Source organism: Ambystoma mexicanum, chromosome 5q (genome assembly GCF_040938575.1).
Source record: "Ambystoma mexicanum isolate Mex_15411 chromosome 5q, UKY_AmexF1_1, whole genome shotgun sequence".
Lineage (NCBI taxonomy): Eukaryota > Metazoa > Chordata > Amphibia > Caudata > Ambystomatidae > Ambystoma > Ambystoma mexicanum.
Genome location: NC_090933.1, coordinates 496,682,085 through 496,706,970, shown reverse-complemented (window position 1 = coordinate 496,706,970; position 24,886 = coordinate 496,682,085).

The following is a 24,886-nucleotide window of genomic DNA, read 5'->3' as shown; positions in this document are numbered from 1 at the left end:
CAAAGGATATTGCTGGTGTGCACCATGAACATACAATTGGAGCATTAATTTGTCTAACCTAGTCTCTGTTGGTGTTTCAACATTGTTCAGATGGCTTCTGCTTTTCAGTGGTTCGATCCCATTTGACACAGTGAACTGGCTCAATTGACTTTGAGTACGGCAGCACAAATTGATGAACAGACACGGCGTAATGCACTACAGTGTTTTCTGATGCAGCCGGCAACGGTTCGAGTCAGCATGGCTCAACGGGTTTCTCAAAATGAACAAAAGCAAGAGATTTGGTTCAGAGTTATTGAAACAGTTAGTCGATTGCCGTTTAATGTCTTCAAACCTAACGTCTCATCTGGTGTTCCTGATGGCTGGACAGAGTGATGAAATGACTCCGTTCACAGGTGGTGGTCTGATGAGCGAAGGGTCATGTCTCCATGGAGGTTCGTTGACTACTCAACTGTCTCAAAGTGCCTTGGATACCGAATGATGATGTGTGGAGCACCAGCAATGCCAGGGGTAAAACCCCTGGACATACCAAACACTTTGGGCACATTTACCAGTTCCCTTCAAGAACTGGGATTCTCTTCTGCTCTTTCCAAGCCAGGTCAGGATGTCAAAGTCACTTGCAGCATCTTGCTATTTGAATTAGGCGTACTGGGAAGCTGCTCCTCAGCAACCGTCAGGCTTTTGTTTTTTTCCAGCAGATAATCTCTCTGTCCCTTAGAGTCTTTTGAGGAAAGCTCTCATCAGCCCTATGCAAGGGTCTTTCGAACTTGTTAACAGCTCCAAAAAGTATTCAAAAGAATGATGCTGTTGAGTTATGGGTAGGATGCCCCCTCAATCAGGTATGCAGCGGACAGGCAGGGAATGTCCCACGCCCCCCAAAAAATTGACGAGACCAATAATGTGGTTTAAAATACTGTTTTTTTAAACAGGGATAGTCATGGACATAGGGTGATCTACAGCTTCTTCTCATCCGACACAGGCTTGTCACAGAGTTTTACCTACAAATTACATCATGAACAAATGATACATTAATGAAACCTAGGGGGGATGTGATTGGGTGAGTGGTATGGTAGCATACATTTTCTATATGTGGTTAGTCTTCTAATTGGTTTGGCGATACTGAGTAACTCTGCCGAGGACCACCTACAAAAAGGATACATGGGGGACATGCCATCAGGAAAAATTATGAGTGCCTGGTGCAATACTGTTAAGGTGAACGTGGAAGATGGACGTGGATTGGTCAAGCGTAGCTTCTTAGCCTTGCCAGGTTGGACAGTTACCAGCACATGAGCAACAACTGACGGTGATGAGAACAGCCCTAAGGTGTTGCGTGTCCCACCAAAGTTACCATTCCCTGATTCCCTAGGCCTCGAGCCAGGACATTTGGCTTTCAACTTAGTACTATATTGTATCTTTCATCTCAAGGAGATGGATGGGAATGAAGGTCTCCATCTTCCCAGGTCTGGCTCTAATGAATAGGCATTCTCTGCCAGCTGCAAGTCATGTGTGTGGAGACGTTATGTCAAATTATCCTGCTCAGTAATTTATGAGAATTTTAGCCGATTTATTACCGTCCTGGCCTCTGGAGCCTTGTTCGACCTACCTTCTCCTTAGTGTCAGTTGTGAGCTGATGAGAACCTGACCTTCCCAAAACATGTGTTGCTTGTTTATTTAGATAAAGCTGCGTCTGCCGTCTCGGATCTGCCAATTGTGTGTACTTTTCCAATGCTGGTCTGAACCTGTCTTTCTCTGCTAACCTTGGCAATCTGTGAAATTGCTATATGTGCTCTTCAGGCTTGGCTCTTCTGCTGGCCCAGCAAGACAGGGTCTCACTGCTTTTGTATGACTTCCCAATATCTCCCATTCACCTACCATGACAGCATCCTCCATCTTGTGTTACATGGCCACTCATTTTAGTTGCATTCTGTATTAAGCAGGCGTTTATGTGTATTCTCGTGTGACTTGCATTTCAGCATAGGAGAGTGAGAGTGTGCGTTTTTCACCCCAGTGATTGTAAGCATGTTCTTCGTGTCTAAATACAGTTTGACATAGTGATCATGTATTTTTATGCTCAGATGCATGTGCTTCGTTTCTAATGCACCTACGTGTGCTAGCCCTAGCCGTGACATCATTTGTCCTTTTCATAATTACATCTCTTCCAGGGGTTCCATCGTCTGCAGGGTTATTGCTTCAGTGACATCATCTGGGTGAGGTCTGGACGGTTGTCTCAGGGAACAACATCTCTCGCATCGGTGATATATCGGTGGTGCGAGGGTAGACTCAATGAGTGAAGTGCACAGTTCATGCCTATACCATAGAAATGTGGGGAGGACCGAAGCAATAATGGACACGTTCATTTGCCTCTCTTCAATGGGCACTCAGTCCGTATTTAGTGGAACCCTAGCAGGGGATGTGTGTATTGACAGCCCTTTATATAGGGGCCGCTGGTGACTACTTTAACAAATGTGTTCCTCTCCATTACTATACAACAGAGAAGGTTCCTGGTGGATACAAAGTTCACAAAATTATTTTTGATTTTTAGATATTGCTCACACATATGTGAACGGGTATTCTTGGACATACATAGACATGTGATTCAAGCACATGAAAAATTAGGTTACTAATCCATTCTTAGTTACATTTATTCTATCAAGCAATGCAACTTGTTTCTCAGTTTGTTCAGTTTGAGAAACATACTCATCGGGAGATGTACATATATACATTCTAAAGCATGATTCAAACAATAAAGAAAGATACATGTGATCGAGAGACAATCAGAGTGTTAAAAAATACCTAAAACATACAGTTGGAGTAATGATTAACAGAAACATATAGTTAAGTCCATTGTAATCAGTAAAGCTTAATCAGATCTATTTTAAAGAAATCATATTGTTTAAATCACATCAGTTTTACAAAGAGGAGTGTAAAGAACTGATGGTTCAAGCAGGGTCTACGTGTCACATTAGGGAAAGAACTTGATTAATGTGTACCATGTTTCGGCATAATATGATTAACCGCCTTCTTCAGGACCAGCTCGTAAAGTGTTATGGGACCCTGAATAGGTAGAGAGAAACTATTAAGAAAATATATTTTAAAAAGGTGTGCATCTGTTTGTTACTGACTCCAAGAAAGCCAGGTATATTAGAAAAGGAGAATACAGAGACCCACCCAAAATTTGCTGCCCCTTTTCTTGTATAGTTTTGTAGAGAGGCGTAAATAGCTTGTGCTTGGGACCATGGAACGTATCAACAAGATTTCTTGACACTCATATAGTTACACAGAAGAACAGAGGAAGAGATGTGATCTAGCACCTCTATTGGCATGCAAAGTTGCATAATTTCTTATATTAACCACGATTCAGTGTAGCGTTACATACCTGTATTTACTTTATATCAGCCCTCAGTAGATGTGCGGTAGCTCACAAGAAGCAAACATAGTCAAAGGGAAGCAGTATTTGTCATTGAAGGACCTACCAGTGAAAAGTACATGTTAGTGTTGATGTAATGTGTCCTAAACTGAAAGGAAGTCTATTATTTCAAGGTCATAGAAAAGGTCTTCATTATAAATAATATCATACAAAGGATGATCATGAGATTCATTGTGTTGGTACGTCATCACGTATCATAGTATACAATGATGTCATTTGGTACGCTGCAGCGTGTTCACGTGTATCAGCACGGAACCGCCATCTTGTAAAGGCCTATGTTATTTCCAGCCATTGCAATAGTGCAGATGAAATGCAGTTCCTGAAGTATTTGGCTGGGTTTGCAGTGCATGAAAATAATATTTATGCAGATCACAAATGCAAGTTATGTTGGACGGATGAATTCTTCATTCCGTCCCTTCTCATATGTTTGCATTCAATGGATCCATTTAGCCTGTTTATGTAGGAGAGTTTGTTGCAGGTTGCCTCTGTACTTAACAGTGTCAATGACCCACCCTGTTATATCATCCTCAGTATGTCCATATTCTGCATAGAGGGGCATTCAGGTTTTTGCACATTATCTTAGAGCAATGTTCAATAATCCTCTTTTTTACTGATCTGATGGTTTGACCTATATCTTCTATGGCAAGGGCATTTAATACAATATATTGCTTTGTTGGTGTTACAATTGGTCATGCCCCTTATTTGCCATTGTTTGTTTCTTACTTGAGCCCATCTACAGCTGCAGGCAACATCAGGTGACACATGCTTGTTGCACCATGTGCATTTTCATTTCGTGTGCACATTTCTTTCTTCTTTCCCTCGTGTGTTTCCTGCTCCTTTCCTCCCCCTCTCCATTTCAGTACCCTATTAGTCCGTGTGTCTACACACGTGACCAGTTTGCCCTACTTCAGAGGCTTTCACAGGCCAGCATTGCCCAGGCAGCCAGCCGTCTAGGGGGCAGCGGAAAAGGGCAGCTCCCTTTCTGGGCCAGGTCTCATCCCTGTTTGCCCCTGTTAACCCATGGATGTCTTACTGAACAATCTACAGTGACAAACAGGTATTGCAGTAAAGGAGGGGAGCAGAGCCATTACTGTGTTCCAAAAGACCCTACCACACCCATACGACTATACTATTTCCTCCTAATCCTAACCTTGTGCGGTTTTCCACTGCACACAGGAGGTAGCCACTGTGTTGTGTTTAATTCAGGTAAGGTTTGCGGGTAGCCGATGTATTGCACTTAGAAGATTTATGAGGGTAGAATGTGTATGGCACTTAAAAGATTCTAGGAGGGTAGCACATGAATGGCAGCCATGCGTCACATTTAGAAAGAACTGTGGAGATTAGCCATGTGCCACATATAGAAAGCACTGTGAAGATTAGGCATGTAGCACATTTTGAAAGAATTGTGAAGGTTAGCCTTGCGTCACATTTAGAAGAATGGTGAAGTTTAGACATAAATCATATTTAGAAGAAATGTGAAGATTAGACATGCATCACATTTAGAAAGAACCATGAAGATTAGCCATGCATCACATTAGAAAGAACTGTGAAGATTAGCCATGAGCCACATCTTGAAAGAATTGTGAAGACTAGCCTTGCGTCCCATTTAGAGGATTGTTGAAGTTTAGCCAGGTGTCACATGTAGCAATAACTGTAAAGATTAGCAATGCAATGAACTCAGTGAGAATTGTGAAGATTAGCCATGCATCACGCTTAGAAAGAACTGTGAGCAGCTTGTGGGAAAAGCTAATGTATGACACATAGAGGAATTTATGGGAGTGGCTAGTGTGTAGAGCTTGGAGGAGTTGTGGGGTGGCCAGTGTATTGCACTTGCAAGAACTGGGGGGGGGGGGGGTGCTATTGCGCTGCAGCTGGATGAGCTTAGAGGAAGAACTTTGAGAGTAGCCAATGTACTAACCAACCCTCTCCTGCTACCTCCACCATACCTCCCAAATACTATGCATGCCCTAGGGGCTAGCCAAGCTGGACAGAAACATACACCTGACATAACTAACTTCCACATACAACAAACTATCCCGGACACTGGACCTTTACCCTACGTATACAATAAGTGATAGAGCACAAACAAACTACTAGCCAAACTACACATGAAACACACACACAGCCAGCATAACAAACACTTGCATACAACATAACAACACAGACACTGAGCCTTGCCCTTACAGATACAACAAGCCAGTGCACGCAATCAGCTCACCAGAAAAACTACACATGAAACACACAAATGCACACCCAGCATAACAAATACTTGCGTACAACATAACAGTACAGACACTGAGCGTTACCCTTCTTAATCATCTCACCAGCAAGACAACACACACAGATTCCAGTTTCCCCTGGTACTGGACCTACCCCATCACTCTTCCCTCACTTATCCACTCCACCCTCTTTCTTACAGAGCATCAGGAGACCTTGCCTATGGTCACAGTGCGTAGTATAACACAACATAACATAACTTAGATGTTATTTTTTTAGTGTAGTTGCATGCTGTATATTTTCCACACAGAGAGTGGCCTACCAGTGGTCCTAGGTTCCAGATGGTGGTGTCTGAATGGTCTTTAGAATATTTCGAATATACCAGTCTGTCTTTCAAATGGCTGGATCTTTTAAGTGCAAAAAGAAGTAGTTCCTCCCATGGGAGCGACAGTTTGATAAGAGGCCAATATTTCTTTACTACCCTTTTAATATCTTGCATGTGTGGACTGTAAGTGGTGACACAAGTAAGTCTATCTGAGTTGGCACATTTACCTTGATTCTCAGGAGCCACCAGGGCTTCCATGTGGGTCTATCTTGCTCTTTTACGAGTGTGGCTTCTGAGTTTTTTGGCATAAACTCTTTCTTTTAGTTGATTGTCAAGGACATGAGCATGTAGAAATCATCAAGGGTGGTACAATTTATACATTTCTTTAAGAATTGGCCGAGCGGGAGATTATCTCTAACTACGGGCCTGGGGCATTACCTGAAGTAGTAATGCCCCCCCCCCCGCTCGGGACTTATTGATTAAGTAATGTATTCCTGTCTGTACGGTTTTCTAAAAGTTGTGCATGTAAGAGAACCTCCTGTGTTTGTAATGATAAGATTAAGGAAATTGATGGAGAGGGTACGTGAATAGATCCAAGTTCTCATCATTGCCTCCCCATATTAGTATAATGTCATCAATATAACTCTTCCAGGATTTTATGTGTTTCTGGGACAGATTGTCATTGGAATATATGAATCTATCTTCGAATTGCAATTCCACATTTCTGGATGTAAAATGTATTATTGAAGTGGAAATAAAAAATGTGTCCAGGGCAATGGTCATTATTTCAGTGATAAATTCAGGTAGCGCTCTGTGTTTCTCTTCAGCATGATTCAGAATGTGGCAAACACAGTGAATCGCCTTATTCTACTGAATGCTTCTGTATAATGACTGTATGTCCATTGGGAGTAAAACATCGTTGGTGCAGTTGAATGGCATTCCTTCAAAAATGTTGATCACTTGTGTGGTATCTTGCAGGAACAACTGGGTTTTGACACTGAGAGGTTTTAAGAAATATTCAACGAATTGACAGTGGTTGCAACATTGAGCCGCATCCAGAGACGATGGGACTGCCCAGGGGCTTGGTCATATGTTTGTGCATTTTAGGCAAGATATAAAAGTTGGGACTTTTTGTAGCATTAGCCTTCAAAAATGGGAAGTCATTTTGTGTTATCCCTTCTCGAGATAGACAACATTGTGCTCTCATACATCTCTTTTAATCTTATATCCAGTGGTCTAAGTCTTCAGAAAGTCATATCAGATTAAAGGAAGTGCTGCAGAAAATAGGAAGTGATGCAAAGAATAAATCCAAGATGGCAGGATGCTTCTCTTCTGTGTCACTTGCATTCTTGCCTTCTCTACCTACCTCTTCACTGCATTCACCTTGCAACTGTAGATCAAGGAGTCTCCTCTATAATGTTCTCCCATGGACTGCTCACCTCCTGCTCTCAGTTCTCTTTACATTAACCAAGTTTCACCCCTGAAAGTCTGCTCAGGAGACCAGCCCATTCGCATGGGGATGGGGCTTTAGATTGTCGTTGGGCAGTACACCGGATTTCCTGGGTAGAACTGGACCATGTGTTTGCAGCTCCTATTAAAATGGAATGATATTTACCAAACGTACCTTTCATCTGCTAAGAAATTAGTGGAGGTCAAACTTACCAGTGAATATATTTACAAAATGGGTCATATATTCAATTCCCTTTAAAGCACGATATCCATTTTTGATAAGATATGACTTTTTATGTATGTCAATCCAATCTGCAATTTAAAGGAGGCTGTCATTCTGCCACCTGGTAGAACAGTCCATTGAAATCCAATTTAAGTCGACATGTACATTGCCTGCTAACATAATTTGGTTCTAAAAGATTGATAGATTGTACGAAAATCATAGCATAGATTTCTATATATCACTATGTAATTGATGCTAATAGAAATCTGCATGATATGAAGTTGTGTCCGTTGCGTCAAATGGCTGTAAAATGGAAGTTTGCATAGGATCACTGATGCACCGTTTCTGCATATGCACGCTTGAAACATATGCTATGTTTGCACCTAAAATTTACCTAGTCCAGACTTCAGCTGCTGGTGTGTCTTTAAACAAGGCGCAGCATATGTATACATGTATCTACTATATGAATGGCAGTGCTTATGTTACATATTCACAGGGCTTGCAAACAGCTCTTGTGTAATCACTGAAATTATATTTTAGCAAGTCAGCATACGCGGAAAGCGTGTCTATTTAGCAGCACAATCTCTATTGTGGAAAAACGACCTTTAGCAAAAAATAAAAACAGCTCATGGCAGTACAGTCACAGCGTCATTCCGTCACAAAGATACATGTCAGGTCCAGAAAGTATCAGAAACATGGAGATCCACATACATTGCTTGACTGTATTCTGTTGGAAGGAGGCAGAGAGCAAAGTACATCCAGCTGGTTCCATAGAGGGGTGCATGCACCGTTAGTATTCACGTTGAGGCACAACACCAGGTGAACAGAAATGTCAGTCATGACAGGGGCCTGCAAGTGGACCACTCTTGAAGCTGGAGTGGTGGACAGTCTGCTAGCCAGTATCCTAGTGAAGTGACTCCTGCTCAGTATCCTAGTGAAGTGACTCCTGATCTCCCTTAGCAACGAGCCTCAGTCTATTATATTTGAACCTGACATAAGAAAGCACCGCAACAAGAACAAACAGCTCAGTGGTACATCCACTGAGCTTTGGAGACGCCTATGTATGTAGTGAATACTACTTCAAATGTACTTCTATTCAGAATTCTGTATTTAGTAGTATTTCCTGTGTAGTTGATCATCCATGGATCAACTCCTATTGTTTCATTGAATTTCAATCACTCTTGCACTCTTGTTTTCAAATCTTTCTTTATTTTAACTGAAATGGCAGAAGCCTTTGCCATTGTGAATTTTTAGAGACTGAATCAAATGTTGTGTCAGCAAAACAGGCTTTTAGTTTCAGTTTGCGTATGAATTTAAACAGTTCTATTTTTGTTTCAAACAGAGTAGACGTGTGAGTAGGAACGAAGTTTAAGCCTTTCTGTAATATGGTCAATTCAGGTGTTGTGAGATTTCTCTGTGATAGATTAATCACTAAAGCCTTCTGCTCTGATATGGACTCTGTGTGCCCGATGTTCCTGCTCTTTCTCCTTCAACTTCTTGTTCTTTTCTGCACAGCATCACCTTCCCTTGCTGGTCAGTTACATATTTGGGCCACTGACTCCTAGTTGGGGCTACCACTCAGGGAAGTGCTGAACTTATTGGGACAGTAGTGGGACTACCACTCGGGAAGTGCAGAACTAATTGGGAAGGTAGCAGGACTACCACTCAGAAGCGCTAAACTAACTGGGACGTGTAAGGAAGGTATGGTATCAACAGTAAGACGGACACAAGTGACCACAGTTCAAGGGTCTTTATTGAACTTTCACAAGGGTGAAATAAATGCCTATCTGAACCTTAAACTACAGATGGGAGCAAGCTACGACCATCAAATAATAAGAATGCAGTCCTAGTGGAGTCTTGTCAAATTAAAAGGACCTATACTAAAAAACCTATTTCCAATCTTTACTACTAAATTACAAATAATGTGGGGTGATGTTAATGAAAAAGAAAGAAGTGTTCACAAAATGATAAGTCAGGATATTTGGGCCATTGGCCTCCCGTCCCCACGTTTTCAGCATGGGACAAGGCAGTTCACTTGCGCAAAGCACACACTCTAGCTTCTGCGGCACAAGCATACAGTTCCACTTTCACAGTTCAAAATATTATGTGTCCAAGCCTCTTTGCTTTTTTCAGCTTTCTTGGCACAGAGAGTCTAGTAGACAAAAAAAAGAATGAAAATGTTATTTTCCTTTTTCCGTATTCAATTTGGGTGTTTACCCTGGATCCCCCTCAGCCGGGCTCAGATCACTTTCAAAACAAAGGTTCAACGTTGGATCCCCCTCAGTTGGGCTCAGATCCCTTTCACACTATGTTCAGATAATTCTTTCTCGGGTGACTCGTGGTTCACTCGGATCCCCCTCAGCCAGGTTCAGATCCCTTTCTTTCCCTCGATTAGTCTCCTTCAGACAGACTCGGACCAATTGTGATGTACTTATAACTATCAAAGACTTTTGAATGTGCACAGGGTTTAGCTTGACGTGTTGCATGACCACTCAATCTCAGTATTCCTTTTTCTCACACTTAGCATCTGTTGAATACCTAACAGAGACTTTCGAATGAGCACCCTCGTGGAGCCCGACCACTCTGTGTATGATATCATTTCTTGGCCTCCCAAGGTTCAATTATAAAGTTCAATTACTCCTTTTTGTTTCCATTCATAACCACATCACTCTTTGCAAACGCCTCACACACTGTTCTCTTTGTTCAATGTTGCTGCTTGCAACTTTGGTTCAAAAATACAAGCTGGGTTGGTATCAGTCTCTCCAACTCACTGGCTGTGCTGCCTTTTCTGACGCCACTTTGTTATAGGAGTTAAGGACAGTACCATGGCTGCAATCGCTCCTCCCAATTTTGGTTATTGACGCAGGAGAGTCCCGGGTATGTCCAACACACTGTGCAGGTTTGATCAGCTTTAGTTCCTGGTCTTCAGTTTCTTGCTTTCCAATTCTCACGAAAGTAACAGTCTTTAGAGGTCACCCATACTTCCCTCCTTGCGACTCTGTCTGGTCTCGCCGTCTTTCTCCTTGTATGAAACTACCATCTTGGAACTTCTGTTTCCTCGTGTGGTTTGCCTCACCCACAGTGTGCTTTCGTGCTCCGCCTTCTATCTGTGTGGGGAAGTGTGATGGAAGTCAGGTGTGTGTAATAATCCATATTGCCTGACCTTGCCTGTCCATGGTGTTGGGTCATGTCAGGTATACAGCTCTGGTGTTAGTCCATTGTCGCTCACAGGTGAATTGTCTGTGGGAAAGTGTTTGTGTCGGAAATGGGGGGGTTGAATTCCTAGGAATCGTATCTGGTAGGATGGGGAACAGGTGTTATTGGGAAGGGGACCCCTTATCCAGGTGATCCTCCCACACTGGTCCAACCCAAGAACTGGATCCAAAAGCAATGGCCGTGTCCTGGCCACCTGGATGACAGATCCCCGGGGACTAGCAGGTGAGACACCTTCTGGTTTCTCACAGACGGTAGCAGGACTACCACTCGGGAGGTGCTGGATTTATTGGGGCAGGATTGCCACTCGGGAAGTGCTTAACTGATTGGGACAGTAGCAGGACTACCAATCTGGAAGTGCTGAACCTATTGGGATGGTAGCGGGACTACCCCTCGGGAAGTGACAAATTTATTCGGATGGTAGCGGGACTACCACTTGCGAAGTGCTGAACTTATTGGAACGGTTGTAGGACTACCACTCGGGAAGTGCTGAAGTTATCAACTGACTGAACCTTGCTAATTCCCTGATGCCTTAGTGCGTGATGTAAACTAGCACAACAAGAAACTGAGATAACAAGTTGGTATCTTTCTAACTAGAGAGTGAGATGTGAAAAGAGCAACACGGTCGAATTAAGCTCCACCTCAAGGACAGAACTCTTTTAAAGAGTGGTCTGGGTGTTTTACCTCAGAAGGTATCACAGATGTGTGACAGTTTCTGAAAGACATAAAACAGCATTATTAATCCAGGAATCATTTAGGCTATGTGTCACCAATAGTGGTAATATGTAAGAAAAACAGAAATGCTTACATGTGTGATGTGTATTTGATGGCGAATTACTGACTAATTTCGCATTACGAAAGCGGATTATGCACTCAAAGGTTTTGCTCGAGGCTTATGATTTGCAAACTTGACCTGATAGTCTGATACCATCTGGGACCATTAGGAAAAGACCATATTCAGCTGCTTGCTACATTTTCTTTTACACATTTCGGCATATGCTTTGAAGGTTGATTGGAGCACAGCCTACATTTTAGCGATGTTTGGGAAAGAGAGTAGTAGATTTGAACCTGTGTGAAGAAATGTCCCCCCAAAAACCTCATCCCTTTTTGGGAAAAATCCTGGAGATGCATGAGCATTGGTTTCTGAAGATAGTGGACGTTCTGAGAAAAGAAGTTATGTTATTTGGTGTTTGTATGGCGCCTACTGCCATTGTTATGGCTTCAAAGCGGTGTGGGGTGGAAGTCCCTTCAGAAGACCTTAGTCTGTGCAAACATGGAAATAAAAGAGCATTACATTGCATATAAATAGTAATTAGAATTACATTAGGTGACTATTCCATTATTAGCAGAGAAGATGACTAGTTCAGAACATTATAAAAATCATGCAGAACATTGTGTTTAGGCGCAAAGAGGATTGCTATGTCAGTTCAATGGCTATGTGACCGCTGGACCAAATGTTCTATGGGATTAAGCAGTATTCTATGGATTGCAGTGCAAGAGGGTGGATGGGTATTATAAATAGTCTATCAACCCCTATGGCAACTGTCTACAGTTGAGGGCTCTGCTATACGTTACATGCAGAACACATGCACAATGAATAACATGTAGTCAAGGCAAAACCACTTGCAACCCTGCGCTCTCGCCACTGGCTTCTTACATACAGGCCCCGTTTCACTAGCTCACACTGCCCGTGCGCTCTCTCTCTCTCTCTCTCTCTCTCTCTCTCTCTCTCTCTCTCTCTCTCTCTCTCACTCTCTCTCTTTCTCTGTCTCTCTCTAATCAATACAATGTATCCCATGTGCAGCAAAACAAGCATCTGTGAGTTGACAGAAGGGGAGGGCTAGGTAGTTTGTAAACTCTAGTCAATTACCATATGCAACATCTAAGTGTTATGGGAGGCAAGAACATTTGGTTCAGAGAAAGAGCTACTTGACATTTGGTGCCACAGTCACCCATTTTGCCTTGCTTAGCATGCTGGTTGGCAGGCCGGGAAATGCCTCAAAGCTCACTCAACTATGTTCAGGAGCTGTGTTCAGTGGCCTGCTGGGAATTCTGATCTTCAGGGCAGGGCCTGTCTTGGGTAGTGCAATAAAAGCATTTGACAGGCATTGGTTGTGGCTAGAATCCCAGGTAGATTCACCCAGAGGTCTATCTTGCTGTCTCCCTCAAGCCGTAAACTCTTCTCACACAGTCCACAGTTAAAATCCCCTTTTCCCACTACCACCAACAGATTCAAACTCAGCAGGATTTGATGTGACACCTGGCTTTCGATATCAGCAATGCTGCAACACTGCAGGGAAGTCTTCATGATGAAACACAGAGCAGAAAAGATGGAGGGAGGGGTTAATTACCATAAGCAACAGTTAAGGTTTATGGGAGGCAAAAACATTTGGTTCAGAGAAAGGGCTTCTTGAAATTTGGGGCTGCAGTCACCCATTTTGCCTTGCTTAGCATGCTGGTTGGCAGGTTGAGAGATGCCTCAAAGTTCACTCTACCATGCTCAGGGGCTTGCTGGGAATTCTGCCCATCATGGTTAGGGCAATAAAAGTGTTTGTCAGGCGTTGGTTAGGGCTATAAACCCTGATAATCTCACCCTTGGGGTCTCCCTCAAGCCCTCTCCCACAGTCTGCAGTGAAAATCCCCCATCCACCATCACCAATGGAAAGAAACTCACCAGGTTTTGACATGACACCAGGCTTTCGGTATCAGCGATGCTGCAACACTGCAGGGGATTCTTCATTGTGAATCACGAAGCAGAAAAGATGGAGGGAGGGGTGAGGATTCCTAAAAAATGTGCTGCTTCTTGATGTCAAAAAGGGAATGGGAGGTGTGATGGCCACAGGATGGTAGAGCAGTGTGTTGGCAGTGAGAGACAGGGGTGATGGGGCTGGGGTATCTGATGGACTTTCTAATCAGTCCGTCATCTCAAGTTTGCAGTCATTCTAGCCCCCTTTCTAGCTAAGAGTCTCAGGGGGTTTCCTTACTTGTGCCAGGGAGCAGAGCAAACACTGCTGCCATGCTTCATTCATCCAGATTCTAAGGGCCATCCTTCCAAGGGAAGGGAGGGACTGTCAATGATACACATATGCATGAGGCATGAGCTGTTCCCCACGGGGGCTCTACTGGAGCCAGGGAAGCTTCTGCCCCACCCATTAACATCGATTTACACTACAGAAGAGGAAGGAGCAGGTGAAGGAGGATAGGGGATGCAGGGTTATCTCTCTGAAGTACTTTGGGTGTTGACTTAATTGTGCTCTTACATTTACTACTTTTGTACAAGTTGGTAAGATGTCTTGGGGAAATGTCAGTGAAGGCAGCAGAAGAACCCCACATTCCCCCAGACTCCTAAACTGGGAAGCTGCTGCGTGTGCCCTCTGTAACCACAAAAGCAATGGGTCATTGCCCTCCCCTCCGTCTCATGCCAAAACAGGTAACAAATGTAGGCAGGGAATGTGCAACACAGAGAAGAAGATTGCAGCTTCCTGAAAAGCAAGTGAAAGGGCATTTGTCCAGGTTTGTGTTGAATAGGGCATGCCAGTGTTACACGCATTCCTTCAAGGGAGCTCTGACAGCTCTGTGTGTTCTCCGGTTCACCTTCTGCACCAAATAGTTCACATCGTTTCGGGAGCTCATCTCCCACATGGCATAGCTTTCTTCAGAAACACTTCCAGCATTATCTGCTTGGCCACGCTTGCTCTGCTTCCCTAGCGTCGCCCGCATGTAGTACTGCTGCCGCCACAACTGCTTCATCAGCTTCTCCTTCCTTACTAATTCATACATTTAATGTTCCCGCTCAAGTGCTTTCTGCTACAACAACAACTAGACCGCTCATTATACTTCATCAACTCTGAGTACCTCTTCCTCGTCCCAGTACCACAAGCATTATGAGATTTGAAGTCCATGTTTTTTATGTCAAAATTGTCCAGTTTGTTTACAATAGGCTATTAGGGCGTTAGGAACATATGGGCAATTTTTTAGAGAGGTATCTCACTCCCCTTTACATCAGTCCTTTCCCATATGACCCTCCTGCATAATACCACCCCCGGGATCAGGTGGCGGCTGCCTTTGCCTGGCCACATTAGAGGGGTGATCTCACTAGATTCATCACATACTGTGTAGAATCCTATGTATCCCTCACTGAAACCCTATCTAAAGTCTCCCTCCAGGTGGCCAGGGAAAGGCAGACACTTCCTGATCCTGACCTTGGGGGTGTTGTACTGCGGGATGATAACCTGGGAGGAGACATTGCCCAGGGTGGTGAGTAGATCCCGTGTGATGAGACGCCGTATTTGTCTTCTAAAAGGAAGTGCCTATGTGGGTTGCCAAAACTGCTAACGGCATATTGTCATTATAATGTCCCAGACCCACATAAAAGATCTATGACTCGGGGTACAGGTTCTGGAAAATCAGAGCAAGCATTGTTAACAGAAAGATCTTTTAAGGCCTTTCAGGATGAACACCCTCCTTAGTACCAAAGGAGCTGGCAAAAGTGCCTTAAGTCAAATGTCTTCTTCTGTAACAACACTTTCTAAAAGTCCATCTTTGAATGGTTATAAGGGGAATAAATCTACCCTTAAAATGAATTCAATACTTTAAAAAAATAACTTTGTTGAAGGGGACTACAAGTCCCAGAATCCCATGAGTACTGGGATGAGGAGGAGGGCTGAAGCAGCATGCTGTAGCAGTAGTCAGGCAATTAAGCCTAACAGCCCGCACCTGAAGGAACCTAGGATGCATAAAAGGCCCCCTCCTGTGCAGGCAATTGAAAGGAACTGAATCTGTGACTGGAGAGTAAACTATAGCAGTAGTAGCAGAAAGAAGAAGGCGCGAAGCTGGCAAACCAAGCAGAAGTGAGAGAACAAGAGGGATGCCGGAACGTGGAGACAGCAAATGTCACCTGCTTGCTCTGAGAGCATCCTTTTCCCCCAATCTCTGAATTGCAGAGGCTGCGAAGCGGAAGGCGTGCAGGAAAGCTCTGCCCCATGTGAGTCTGATTGCTGTGGTTGCCGCGCAGAGAATGTGTTGGCGACCAAAGCGAGGAGCAATTGTCAAGCCGGGGTTTCAGGCGCGAGAGGGGCTCCATAAACATGTGGCCAGACTGGGGACGACTTCCGAGAGGAAGGGTGTTGGATCCCTAAGAAGCCAGAAGCAGTAGAAGTTGCGACAGAAGTCGTAGAAGCTGTGCGACCCACAGAGCAAGTGTTAAAGAAGCCGATGAACAGATCGGTTTAATATCTTACACGAGCATTGCCGGCAATGGTATCTAGTTCTCTATTCACTCGCGTGTGGTTTAAAGTGCGCTGAAGTTGTTTATTGAAGCTGTTATGATTGAACAATGGAAAAGTGGCACTCATGTATTTTAGTAAAGTCCTTTTAGTCGCGTGAAGAGCAAACGCTGCTTGAAACCCATTGTTAAACTCTTTAAACACTTCATCTACTTTGAGGAGTGGTCGGGTGTCACTTACTAAGAAGAGTGAACGTTGCGAAGGCCATTACTGAAAACCTAATCTTGATAAACAATTATTGAAACCTTTAACTTGTGAAAACTACATCAAGGAGTGGTTGCCTGTGCCTAGTTGTGATTTCCAAAGGAAGATTGAAATCTATTGTTTACTTTAACACGGGCATACAATTTAAGACAAATCTTTAACCTTTGAAAACTACATTGAGAAGTGGTCGTCTGTGTCTAATTTTAATTTGTAATTTCTAAAAAAATACTGAACTCTATTCTTGACTTTAATGCAGCATACCTTTTATACACAAGAAGTTAAATAGTTTAACAGTATATCTACTAATGAAGATGAGAACAAGCATTGCCCAATGCAAGAGAATCCCCATATTAAGAGTGAAACCAGCCTTTCTCAGAGTTAAAGCAATCTGGCTGTCACTTTGAATCTAATAACAGTTCAACTGGCCTAGGATAGACATGTGCAAGCATTCCCTGATTTTGATTTTGATTTGTAAGGCGCCGAAAGCCCGCAGTCATCAAGGCGAATAGAAGAGAGTGGCACCAAGGCCTCTGGGTAATTACTTCGGCTGATAGCTGGCAGAAAGGTGAAGGTAAAGTTGGGGAAGGAAAACTGGCTGCTCATAAAGACTATTTTGAAGTTGTATTGTGGCAGACAGACAAGAAAGGCAAAGAGGCTGCCATTTTTGAAGAGATATTCAGAGGAAGAGGGCATTGCCAACTTGAAGGTGTTGAAGTATGTTAAAGTATGTTAAAGTGTATCTTGTCGAAGCCTGTCTAGAAGTGCAAATCACTGAAGCTGTGGTAGTAGTCCAAAGTACTGAAGCTGTGGTGGTATATCTGGTTGTCAGTAGCTGTAAGTAACATTGTAGTAGCCTAAACAAAGTGGAGTACTGTGAGACAAAGGTGACTGCACTCATGGCAAATCAAGCAGAAGTGAAGTTGTTTAAGTGGAAGCAGCAGAACTAAGAAGTCATCCTGACTAATATACAATTTTGAATTCTAAACCTGTAACTACTGAAATACAATACTGTTATCCAAGACCTGTGTCTCACTGACAGTTGTAGATATTACATTTCATTTGAACTGTGCCAAGTCTTCAAGTTCCAGAGTAGCGTAGTTCTTCTCTCGAGAAGTGGTGACAAAGCATTGCTGCTGGGATTTGAAGAGAGTGGAAAGTGGAAATTTCCCCCAGGAGAAAAGATTTGCTGTCCTTGGAACTTTGGTTAACAAACCTTTACTTTGACTTTGAAACATCAAGATCTGATTTGAGACTGTGTTACCCACGTTTCTTTTCTTCGTTGAATTGACCTTGAATCCTGGGGAAGGGAATTTGCCCAGGACATTAGAAGGTTATTAAGAAACTGTGAATGTTGTTTGTTATCTTGCATTGTACTAAATGAACACAGTACACATCCACAGTGAAGCAAATATATTGGATGATCAAATCAAATGTCAATGCTAGTAATTAACAAAAACTTTAGGTGCAGGGGAGAATGATTGATTCTGGCACATGGACCAAAGATAACAGAAAGACAGAAAAAGTTCCCAAAAGTAAGAGCACTCCTGTCCCCTGCACTCTATCATAGGCTCATCAACAAAGCCAAACAGTTATGACTATCATTCATATCTCATTAGTATGATTAATCAAATTGTCAAGATATCGAACAGAGTAAGTGTCTGTAAGCCAATTGATAGGAATCGTCACATCCATCCACGAGGGATCGTTCCTGCAAGTGTTTCTTATCGTAGTCTAGTAGCAAAAGCTGTTATGTTTCCCACGCATTCTTCACTTTAGAGACAGTTGCCGTTTCTGTTGAGGTACAGGTTGCCATGGCGAGTATATCGACAAGGCATTAAGTAAAGGCTTCATTCGCCCCTCTCGTTCCCCTGTTGCCTCCCCATTGTTCTTTGTCTCAAAGAAGGAGGGGGACCTGAGGCCCTGCATTGACTACAGGACCTTGAATGCCATAACCATTCATAACCAATATCCCTTGCCATTGATCAATACCTTGCTGGACCAACTGGGTTCCTCTGTCATATTCTCGAAATTGGATCTAAGAGGAGCATATAATCTGGTTAGGATCCGCCAGGGTGACGAATGGAAGACGGCATTTAAGGGGCAGTTTGGCCTGTTTGAGTATTGTGTGATACCGTTCGGACTCTGTAACGCCCCAGCCACGTTCCAGAATTTTATGTACGATTTGTTCGGGGACATGATCTACAGATACATGGTAGTTTACATGAACGATGTATGACATATTCGTCATTCTACCAACAATATGTCCTCCATGTGAGTTCCATTCTCCAGTGGTTACGAGAAAATCATCTATTTGCCAAAATAGAAAAATGCGTCTTCCACGTAACCGAGGAAGAGTTCCTTGGTTATGAGTTAACCAACAACAGAGTACGCATGAACCAGGCCAAGGTCAAGGCCGTCCTCGATTGGCCCGTCCCAGGTAAAGTAAAGGCATTACAATCCTTCCTGGGTTTTTCATATTTCTTTAGGCGCTCTATCAGAACCTTATCAGGGACTGTAGCGCCTCTCACTGAGTTGACTAGTAACAAACGTAAGTTCATATGGTCTACTGAAGCACAGAATACCTTTGATTCACTGAAAGCCACCTTCACCTCAGTACCGGTATCACAACATCTGAATCTGGCTTTGCCGTGCCATGTAGAGGTGGATGCCTCAGGTATTGCCAGAGGTGCCATACTAGAGTAGCCTTGTGGCGACACCAGGGTCCTCCATCTGAATACCTTCTGTTCCAGGAAGCTCACTGCGTATGAACGCAATTATCCTACTACGGAACAGGAACTATTGGCTATATGGGATGCCTTCAAAGAGTGGAGGCATCATTTCTTTGGAGCATCACATCCCGTCCAGGTCTTCACTGATCATCAAAATCTCCTGGCGATGAAGTCTGTTAAATGCTCAACCTCCAGACATTCCAAGTGGCATGCATTTTTCTCAGTGTCCGATTTCACGGTAACATACAGTTCTGGTCTGTTACATTCCAAAGCAGACGCGCTCTCCTGCATGCATGGATCCACTCCGGTGTCCTTGCTCCTGCCATTGCAGATTGTATACAGTTATACTCTACAACCTTCTCTGAAGGTATCCCTTCAGGTATGGGTTTCGAGCAGGACTCCCGATATCACGGAGTATAACCTCGATATAGTGAATTCCCTGCCTTACATCCAAGGGCTACTTTTCTTGCCAGATTCACGATCCCGTCATACCGCCATGATGTGGTGTCATGATGCCATGTTCTCAGCTCACCCGGGCAGGAGAAAGACCCTCGACATTATACAACGGTGGTGCTGGTGGCCTACCATGCGCAAAGATGTACATGAATATATCTTGGCCTGTGCTATCTGTGCCCAGTGTAAGACCACAGCAACCAAACTCATGGCCCTTCTTCAACCCCTGCCGGTACCTCAACGCCCATGGACTATGTTATCCATGGATTTCATTGTAGAGCACCCTGTAGTACAGGGTTACAACACCATTTGGGTCGTGGGGGATTTCTTCACTAAGATGGCCCTGTTTTGTGCCATGCATAGACCTGCCTACAGCCCCCATTCTTGCAGACCTGTTCTTGAAACACTTCTTCAATTTTTTTGGTCTTCCTTCAATAATCATATCTGATCGTGGTACACAGTTCACATCGCATTTCTGGACTTCACTCATGGCTTTTTTTGGTGTTGAGGTGAGGTTCTCGAGTGCATACCATCCACAAATGGATGGTCAAACAGAAAGGCTAAACACCACTCTGGAACAATACCTCTGTTGCCTCCTTCTACAACACCAGGAATCATGGTTGAGGGTATTGGTTGCAGCAGAATTTGCTTATAATAATTCTCTTCATGCCTCTACCGATACCTCACCATTTTTTGACCTATACAGTCAGCACCCACGGGTCTTGCCTTTTGATCCACCACTCCCGCACAACCACCCTGCAGCTCTCGATTGCGCCAGAGAACTCACTGATGTTCACAGAAAATGTCAAAATCCGCTTACGTTAGGCCCAAAAAAGTGCTAAAGCTTATGCTAATCTACATCATTCACTGGCACCAGCGTATGAGGCCAGAATGAAGGTGTGGTTATCCACCAGAAACCTCTGTATACCAGGGCAATGACCGCTCCTTCCCTGTTTTGTGGGCCCTTTTGAGATAGTCCAAGTCATTAACCCTCTGGTGGTGAAATTAGCCTTGCCCCGTCTTTGGAAGGTATACCCTGTGTTCCATTTCTCCTTGATGAAACTATTCCGTTCAAACACTCGCCTTCCACCACATCCCTCATCTGTCCCTGTGCAATGTTCTGAGGAATACGAGGTCAATGCTATACTAGACACCAGGGTGCGTGGTGGAATCAGGTACTACCTGATTGACTGGAAAGGTTTCAGTCCTGAGGACCGGACATGGGAGCCCATCGATAACATCCATGTTCCCGTCTTCTGTCCCGGTTTCATGCTTCCTGTGGGGTTAATGTCCCTTTGGGTGAGGATACGGTTAGGAATTGTCACATCCATCCATGAGGGAACATTCCTGCAAGCGTTTCTTATTGTAGTCTAGTAGCAAAACATAAACCTGTTATGATTCCCACGCATTCTTCGCATCAGAGACGGTCGCCGTTTCTGTTGCGGTACAGGTTGCCATGGCAACAGTGGAAGCGTGAACCTACATGTCACCAAATAGGAAGCAGGTCAACAGCTGTTGTTCGTGTTGGGTAGGGACATGCACACCGAAATGTAAAAACCTGCCCACTGCAGATGGCGGGTGTTCTGATTGAGGTTTCCAGGACCTGCTTGTTCTGTTTCATTCCTGGATCTTGCTTCCTTGTCTTCAGTTTGTTTCCCTCGTAGAACCTATGCTTTCCATGTTCTCAGGAGTCCTGTTACTACAGAACTCTCTTTGGACTTCCTGGTTCCCCACCTTGCTTCTGGTCTGACTGCCCTCCCAGCTCCCGACTCTGTCTGCTACACAGACTGCTTGTGTCTCACGTTTAAACTCCAGTTGCTGCCCCGCGTTATCAGACCCTGCCTGCTACACAGACTGCTTGTGTCTCACGTTTAATCTCCAGTTACTGCCCCACATTATCAGACCCTGCCTGCTACACGGACTGCTTGTGTTTCATGTTTAATCTCCGGTTGCAGCCCATACATTGTTAGACCCTGCATGCTATACAGACTGAGTTGTCTCACGTTTAATCCCCGCTTGCTGCCGGCACGTTATCAGACCCTGCATGTACTACGATCTACCTTTGCCTCATGTTCTGTTTCTGATTTCTACCGCCTGTTGCCGACCCAGATTGCTGATTTACTCTCCCTCTTACTGGAACATTTTCCACCTCTTGCCCAGATTCAGTCCTTCAGGACATACTAGCACCAGGACTAGAGACGCTTGCTGCAGGTGCTCCTAAGGCGTCCTCGTGCCGTTGGGGTAGGCTTTTGAGACTTGGTTCTGGGACATCTTCCTAGGCGTCCTCGTGCCGTCGGGGTAGGGTTCTTGGAGCTCAACATCTTCTCCTGCCGTCCCACTCCTGTCTGACCTCAATTGGAACAGCAGGAACAGAATTCCAATCTACACCAGACTGGTCTTGAGGTAAGAGCGTTTTTGTTATCAGAATTCCATATAGCATTAGTGTTACATTCTGTCTAGTTATTCAGCTACTCTTAATATTATTCAAGACTCCAGTACTGGGATCTTGGGGTTATAACACCACCGTCCTAGATTGACCGGCCTTCCTCATTGTTTCCATTTAAGGTTGGTCCTACTTTACTGGAGGCGGGGGTTCTCAGATCACAGCCTAGTTATACTGACATTGTTCTATTTTGTTTTTCACAGCTGGTGAGTCGTGTGCGTGTGTCTCCTCTTTCGACTGCTAGGCCTTTCTGTCTGTGTTGCTTCAACAGAAGAGAGTTACAACAGTAGGAATAATTCTTCAGCTACTGTGCAGGCCTTCTTGAATCTGTCCTCCCTCCCAGCGATATACCTCTTGGCAGTGGGTCTTGACACCAATCAACAGGGTATTCATTACACAGTATTTTTTCACTTCAAAAAAAGCTTTTGTTCCATCAGCAAAAGAGTGACCAAGCACGTTTCGAGGCATTAGCTCTTCGTCAGGGTCTTCAAGTCGACATAAATCTAGAAACTCATGAATTCAACATATTAATCATATGAATAATTTCAAAGGGTGCATAATTCTCATCATAAACAAGACACAAAAAAGACATTTCCTGCTGACAGTAATTTGTAGCCATATGCACAAAAGTTGAAAGGCACAATGCATATATCCGTGCACACAACTCCTTTTAGACTGTAGTGCTCCTCCTAATCCAGTGTTCAAAAAAATATATAGATACATCCCACCTCATTGTTCAATGTTATCAGAACCAAAAATATGAATACGTTTAAATTGCCCAAGCCCTCAGTATTACTATTAGTCCAAAACTAATTTGAAATAAACAAAATGGTGTAGTACCTCATCAAATGTCCATCATCGGAAAAAGATACCAGCTTGTCAGTAAAAAGCAAACAAGGCACTGCAGAAACAAGCCTTCTGTATATATAGAAATCCTAAACAGAGACATGAAAGTAGTCTGAATAACTATCTGCCGGGAGTCTATGCAATACTCTGCACCGAGTGTCTGGATCAGCTACCACTCACCTCACAGAGGTGGACAGTAACGATGTACTGTCATCCAATAGTGCATTAAGGTGAGTTCAGGGATATCATCTCTATGGAGCTGGAAGGTAAAACAATAATGCTTTGGTACTGCCTGGGCTAGATGTCAATGCGCTATAGTGAAAACAAGAAACAGGAAATAGGATCCAGCTGCTTACCCACAGGATCAACGTGGGTCTGTACAAGAAATGGATCATAAGGTCTCATTTGTCATCTGCTCCGTTCCTCTGGAAAGATTAACGTGTATAAGTGAATGAAAATAAATAAAAATGTAAAGTTTAAAGGTGCTAAAACCCTCCAGGCTTATCTCTATACTCTGCCACCCTCCTCTGTGACAGTCACCCATTCCTTAGGTCTTAAAAGGTTCACATTTTGCTACACATAGGGGTTAGATTGTGCTTCCACTGAGGCAGTGTCTATACTAATTCTCTAAACCCCGGCTGGGGTATATCTTATAGGTCTGTAACCAGTTTCATTGATATTATCTGTGGCACCATGGAGTCTTGTATGACTTAATGGTTCTTGTGACGCCATGGAGACTTAAATGACTAAAAGGTTCTTGTGACATTGAGGTTTTGGCTATAAACATGTCTGCAATCTTTAGATATAACATGCATTATGATGTGCATTTACTGGAGGAAATGGGATTATATTAGTGAATTGACATTTCCATGCTGGGCTTGTCACAGCAGAGACCAGACTGTGCACTCTTCAGAGACAGTGTGTTAATAGATATGGTTCACACTTTTACTGACATCATAACACTGTGAAATAAGTGTATTCTTGGTCAATAAAGCAAAAACAAAGAGGTGATGGCTGGAAGGTTTAAAATGAATCTTAACCACTGGCATTGCTCTGGGCAACGCTCCAGACCATCGTTCTTCGCCTGCCAAGCCATTACAGAAGGGGAAAGACCATATGCAAATCAGGCTTGGTCCCACCCCAAAAAGAGCCATCACCTCTTTTGTTTTGCTATTGTCACCCCGAGTGGGATGGGTATGCCCAGACGTGGGTCCTGTGCCTGCTGGGCTTAGAGGCCCAAGCTACTCCTCACTGATGGTGCCCAACAAGGCTGAAACATGTATGGGGATGCTTGTGGTCTCGTGCAGAAGCGATGTGACCTAGCAGTTCGGGCTGGACTACCCCTTAGGAGGTGGGACCAACCCTGATTTGCATATGGTCTTTCCCCTTTTGTGCTGTAGGGGCAGTGCTGCCTGGATGGATACCCAGAACATCAGGGCTGCGGGGCTGACTTGAGTCGCCGAGTGCAGGCTTTGCCGGTATGACCGGACATACCTGTAAAGTTCGAGTAGTCATGGCCGCCCCGTTTCTTTTGCCATCTTCACTGATTTGTTGACGGAGGCCATAAATCTTTCTGCATCACCATTGGCTTGAGGTCAGTATGGAATGATGTGGTGCTGCCTGATTCCCAATCGTTTGAAATATTTGCTTGTGAATGGTGGGCCATTGTCGCTTTTTATGGAGGAGGGTATGTTGTGAATTGTAAACATCTTCTCCAGCGCGGTGGTGACTGACGAGGCATCTGTTGAGTTGACCGGTTTGACTTCCGGATACGGTGTGTACTTGTCAAGGGCCACTAGGCGGTATGCTTTGCTGGCGATGGTGCAAAAGTCAAAGCTTATAGCATCCTAGTGGCATTCGCTTTTTGGGCGACAGGACATGGGCTAGGGGGTTCCTGGCCAGCGTGTCGCCAGGTGTGCTGTGCAGGTCTCGACAAGTGCCATGACTTTCTGTTGTATTTGTGGCATCCACACACACGATTTGAGGAAGGCTTGTGTCTTCAACATCCCTTGGTGGCCTTCGTGTGCCAGTTTGAGGGCTCTCTCGTGAAAAGTGGTGGGCAGCACTGTGCGATG